Source organism: Urocitellus parryii, chromosome 3 (genome assembly GCF_045843805.1).
Source record: "Urocitellus parryii isolate mUroPar1 chromosome 3, mUroPar1.hap1, whole genome shotgun sequence".
Lineage (NCBI taxonomy): Eukaryota > Metazoa > Chordata > Mammalia > Rodentia > Sciuridae > Urocitellus > Urocitellus parryii.
Window position 1 is genome coordinate 217973978 of NC_135533.1, and position 5869 is coordinate 217979846.

Below are 5869 nucleotides of genomic sequence, written 5' to 3' on the forward strand. Positions count from 1 at the left end.
AGGAGGGGCCCTGGAGGGGAGCTGGGAGGGAGGAGCGGGTTGAGTGGACAGGGGTCCTAACAACAGCCCCCCGACCGCAGCTCTCAGAGGGGGGTCTGCCAACAGCTCCGTACCCCTTCTTCCACCCAATCATGGCCCAGCCCACGAGGCTTCCTTCCCTCGGGCGAGCCAGGACCCAGACAGGCTCCTCCCCCCTCTGGATCTCAACTGGGAAGCCGTCATCTTAAAAGATCTTAAAAGATCGTTCAGACTCAAGTGTGAATGACTGATGTGCTAATTTTCCCTGCTGGGACTGACACTTTCAAGAGGACCAGGCCCATGCCTTCCCTCTCTCTGCTCCAGTCCCCTCCCTTGCCCCCTGTTCTCCTGCACGTCCTGATGGCCTGACCCCAGGACAGGAAGGCAGCACTGAGCAGCGGGACTGGGAGTCGGGTCAGAATCCCCCTGACTGGGGGAGGCAGGTTTCGTTCTCAGGGTTCTGGGGGTGGGGCTCCGGGCGGTGGCTTGGGTCCGCTGGGACAGGATGAGGGTTGAGGAGGAGCTGAGATGGGGGAACCCCGGCCCGCAGACTCCCAGGCCCTTCACCTCTCGGGCCTCGGCTTCCTGTTTGCAGATGAAAGGACTGAAGCAGGGCGACTTCCAGGCCCTCTGGACGGCCAGGGGGTCTCCTGCTCCATCAGCCCTGCTCACTGGTGCTTTTAATCAGTGGTTTCCAACCAGGACGACCCTCCCCACCCTCAGGGGACACTTGGCGATTTCTGCGGGCACTTTGGGTTGCTGTGCCCGAGGGACCAGCTCTGGGTGGAGGCCAGGGAGCCTGCTGGACACCCACAGTGCCCAGGCTGTCCCCAGGCAACAAGGGCGTCCTTAGGGCCAAATGTCCACAGGGCCCCGGCAGAAGCCCGGCTTTAAGGGAAACAGCCATTTCTTCTCTATTTGCCTTTTGTGGAAGGGTTTCAGGCCCCAGCTCTGCAGTCACCATGGAGCACAGCTGCTGGACCACCCTGTGACCTCCCTGTTCTGAAGAGTTCCTGTCACCCACACTCCTCAACACGGGAGGACCCTGACCCCCAGCCCCGCACCGCTGCCCCTCTGCAGAGCTGGCAGGGCCAGGTGGTTGGGTGTGTCCCTCACACTGGGGGACCTGGAGATGGCTCTGCTGTGGCTGGTGAGGGGGGCCTCGGAGGGAGGCTGAGCCCCGAGGTCCCCGCAGGAAGAGGGAGCAGCTGGACCTAGACCCTCCCTGGCTTCCAGAGAGTGCCCACATTCTCTCTTGGCTGTCTTGAATGTCGTCATTCACTCATGGAGGAGGGACAGCGAGATGCAGCACAGGAGCAAAACAGTCCCTTCCAGATGCTACTGGCAGAGCGACCGCTGGGGCGGGCGAGTCCTCTCCAGTGCAGATCCGTCTCCTCCCTGGAAGGGGTCTGCAGCCCTGAGCTGGCAATGACCTCAGCTCCCTGGGGACCGACTGGCCACATCCGCCAAATATGGGGTGTGGTGGGTCCCAGTGGCCCACAAGCTCCTCTCAGGTCCTGGCTTCCCATTGGGGAGAGCAAAGAAAGCCACGGTGGGGGGCATCTGGGAAGGAGTATGGATGCTCGGAGCTGATTATTAACCCATCAGGCACAAGTTGGGAAGAGGAGGAGGCGTCTTTAGCAGCCCCTTCCTCCCACCCCACCAGCCAGCCCTCAGCGACACACTTACAACATCTTTTTCCCCCCAAATCCGCAGCTGGCAGAGCCCCTGGGGGTTATAAATAGGAAACAGCAGAGGCCCAGGGCGCTCCCCAGGAGAGGGGACAGCCCTTTATCTGCCTAAGCCCCGAACTGTCCTGACAATGGTCAAACCTGCTCGCCAGCCGGCCGGGAGGTTTGCTGGCCTGGGCGACAGGGCCACCAGGGCAAGATGGGCGAGAGCGCATCCACGCAGACCCGCATCCTCCCTTCCATCGGCCCCACCTGGGGCTGGGCGGCAGCAAATGCCGCCCTCCGCCTCCCGAGCAGGAGACAGCAGGAGACGGGCTCACTCACCTCTCGTCCCTGTCACCGTCACCGTCACCGGCAAACAAAGGCGAGCGCTCCCGGTGCGCGGCACTCCTGGCCCCCGGGCCTTCAGAGCCTCGCGGGGAGAGGCTGGCGGGGACTCGGCATCCCGGGAAGGTCACCCTGGGCGACGCGGCGGCCGAGCTCACCCGTGCAGGGCGGTGCAGCTGGGTCTGGGTCAGCGGTGGGCTCCCGCTGGCCGGGCGGTGGCCCGTGTCATCGCTGCCCGCGGCCTGCCTCCGAGGGTTCGCTGGGCGCACAGCGGGCGGGCGAGGCTGGCTTCTCGGGGACAGTTACCGCCGCTGCTTTGTGTGCAGGGGCGGGAGGCGGGGGCAGGCGGCGGAGGAGCAGGCCCGGCCGCTCGGCTCCTCCCCGTTGGCGGGGGACGGGCCTCTCCGCAGCCGCCAGGGCAGGTGCCGCGCTCGTGTCTGGTGGCGCATCACAGATGTGAGGACGGAACAGGGGCAGCAGACGACAGGGACGCAGGGGCAGGCCCCACCCCAGCTTCTCCCTTCAAGGAGCCGCGCGGGGACTGGGGCTGGGGCAGCAGCCTCTCAGACACACTGCCCGGCCGCCTCGGGCGCAGCGCCCCCTGCAGTTGTGCGCCGGGGAGCCGCAGCCGGGAGGGAGCCGCCAGCCCGGGGACAGTGGGGCTGAGCCCCGTCCTGCTCCCGGGTCCGCGCCAGGCCTCATTCCCCCGGTCCGGGCAATGGGACGCTCCAGTGTCACCTCCAGGACCTCGTGAGAGGAGGGTAGACCAGGCTGCGCACGCGGAGGGAGCCTCTATCAGTGTCTCTTCCAATTGCCGCCCCCCCACCTGGGCCCTGTAACGGGCTGAACGGTGGCCCCCAGGACACACGGGTAGGCCCCAGTCCTGGGAACTTGTGCATGTGACTTTATTTGGAAAAAGGGTCTTTGCAGATGAAATTAGGTTAAGGATGCGGGATGCAGATCATCCTGGATTAGAGGGGTTCTAAATCCAACCACAGGCGTCTTTAGAAGAGAAGGGAAAGGCGTGGGGGGGGGGAGGCCAAGTGAAAGATGGAGGCAGAGACCAGGGCCAGGCATCTACGAGCCAAGGAACCCCAGGACTGCTGGAGAGAGTGAGGCAGGTAATAGATTCCCTCCAGAGATCCAAGAGGGACACCCTGGCAGACACCCCAATTTCAGACTTCTGGTCTCCCAAACTAGGAGAGAATAGATGTCTGTGGCACTTTGCTAGGAAATGAAGCACATGACCTCAAGTAGAACTGACTTCTGTGTTCTCTCCAAGTTACATCACGTTGCATTCACTCCTACCACAGGGCCTTTACACATGCTCTCCCCCCCTCACATATGTTCATGCTATCCATGTGTCAGTTCAGAAGCTGTCTCCTCAGAGAGGCTGCCTCCCACTCACCACCCTACCCCACTGCCCAACTTTTTTTTTTTTTTTTGTACAACGCACTTTTCCTTAAATGGGGAAGAAATGCACTTAAAACTGACCACTTTACACTCGGTAGGGTGCAACTCGGAGGCATTGGTACGCTGATAGTCATGCACCACCTCCATTTCCTCATCCAGAACAGTTCGCCACCCTTAGTGGAAGCCAGTCCCCCTGAGCAGCCTCCTCCTGCACCCACAGGTCTACACCCCATCTCTGGACTGTCCTGTCCTGGACTCTCCTGTCACTGGGTCATAAACTGTGGCCTTGTGTGTCTGGTTCTCACTGAGCATGAGGTCCTTGGGTCCCTCCATGCTGCAGCTGTGTCACCTCACTCTTGCTGGTGGCCAAGGGACCTCTGGGTGTGGGTGGAGCCCATTTTATGTATCTGTTCATCTGCTGATTACACTTGAGATAGGTTCCACTTTGGGGCTGCTGTGAACACATGGGCACAAGTACTTGCTTGGGTCCCTGTTTTCAACGCTCTCGTGGGAATGCCGAGGGGGGGATTTCTGGGTCATGCTGTGATTCTTTCACTTATTGAAGAACACAATTTTTTTCACAGAAGTTGCCACTCAGAAATTATTTCTTTGTTTCTGTGGTTATTCTCTGTTTCACTTTTACTAGAATATGAATCTCCAGGGAGAAGGACTCTTGATCTCACTCACAGATATACTGTCCCCCAGAGGGTAGCACCTGACACTAGGGTGGTCAAGAGCCACCATGTATTAGTTGGCTTTGTGTTACTACAACAAAATGCCTAAAGTAGATAACTTATAAAGAGGTTGGGTGTGTAGCTCATTGGTAGAGCACTGAGCATGCATGAGGCCCCGGGTTCCATCTCTAAAGCATATGTACACACACACACACACACACACACACACACACGGGGTGGGGGATGATTTAGCTCACAGTTTTGGAGGTCCCAGGTTATGGAGCCTGCATCAGCTCATTTCTGGTCCTCAGTGGGTGGGAATGGTGGGACAGTGTGTGGGAGTAGTCTCATCTCAGACAGGAAGCCAGAGAGACCTGGGTGGAGCCACGCCCAAACTCTCATAGAAGCCCTCTGGAGAGAACTATCTTCCAGGGCCTGTCCCCAAAGACCTAAGGACCTCCCACTAGGCTCCACCTCCCACTAGGCTCCACCTCCCACTAGGCCCCACCTCCCACTAGGCCCCACCTCCCACTAGGCCCCACCTCCCACTAGGCTCCACCTCCCACTAGGCCCCACCTCCCACTAGGCCCCACCTCCCACTAGGCTCCACCTCCCACTAGGCTCCACCTCCCACTAGGCTCCACCTCCCAAGGTCTCTGCACCTCTGAATAGCACCACCCTGGGGACCGAGTCTTCAATCCACTTGGAGCCTTGGGGGACATGAGCCATGTTCCAACCACAGTGTGCAGTCAGGATGCCTGAGCGTGGACATCAGGGACACTCGGGCCTCTCTCTCTGCACCAGGCAGCAGTAGGGCACCTTGCCCCCAGAGAGCCTGCTGGGGAAGGAAGGGCCCAGAGCCTTCAGCACAAGGCCTGGACTTCCCAGGTCCTGGGTGGAGGGAGTGCGACTGTCAGAAAGGACACTGCGTTGATGGCAGGGAGACGCAGGCTAGCCCTGGAGCCCAGTGCTGGGCACGAAACAGCAGCCTGGGGTCTCACAGAACTCCCCTCAGGTAGGAGAGGCAGGAGGTCCCAGGAGTTGGCATTCATTCAGAGACAGGGCCCTTGGGAGGATCTCCTGGGGTGGGATGGGGTGGGGCGATGTGCGCTGGGCTCTGAGGAGCGAGTAGGATTTTAATGGACAGAGGACAGAGAGAGGCATTTGGGGCAGAGCGGCCTGCCTGGATGGTCCGTGGTCTGTGGAGCGGCAGCTCCTCCCACGGACAGTGCCTTGGAGCTGTCCGCGGTGCTGAAGCCACCGCCTCTGACTAGGGGCTCGCCATCTCCCTGCCCTTTGTGTTGGCCCTGGCCAGCGTTGAAGTGCCTCCTGCGACGTGCCTCCCAGGGGCAGTATATGGTCAGAGAAGTTTTGTTTTGTTCAGGAAGAGTTACGCTGCTGGCCGAGAGCGCAATGCTAACGAATAAAAGCGCATGCTAAAGGAGGTGACTGTGAGCCAAACTCAGAGAACAAGGTCATGTATGGATGGTCAACAAACATACTGTGAACAAAGGCCACCAGGAGCCTGGACCTCCCCGGTGCCTTTCCCTTGAGAAAAGGTCCCCCGGAGCCACTACGTCAAGGTCCACGGCAACTTTACACAAGCAAAGTGGTGGGAGCCGACTGTACGCCCTTCCAAGGGCTGTTGTGTGGACCAGCCAGGTCCTGGAAATCCTCACAGGAGACAGGGTTTGTGCAATCCAGAGAGAACACGGGATTGAGCTGCCTTTGTACAGCAGACGCTGC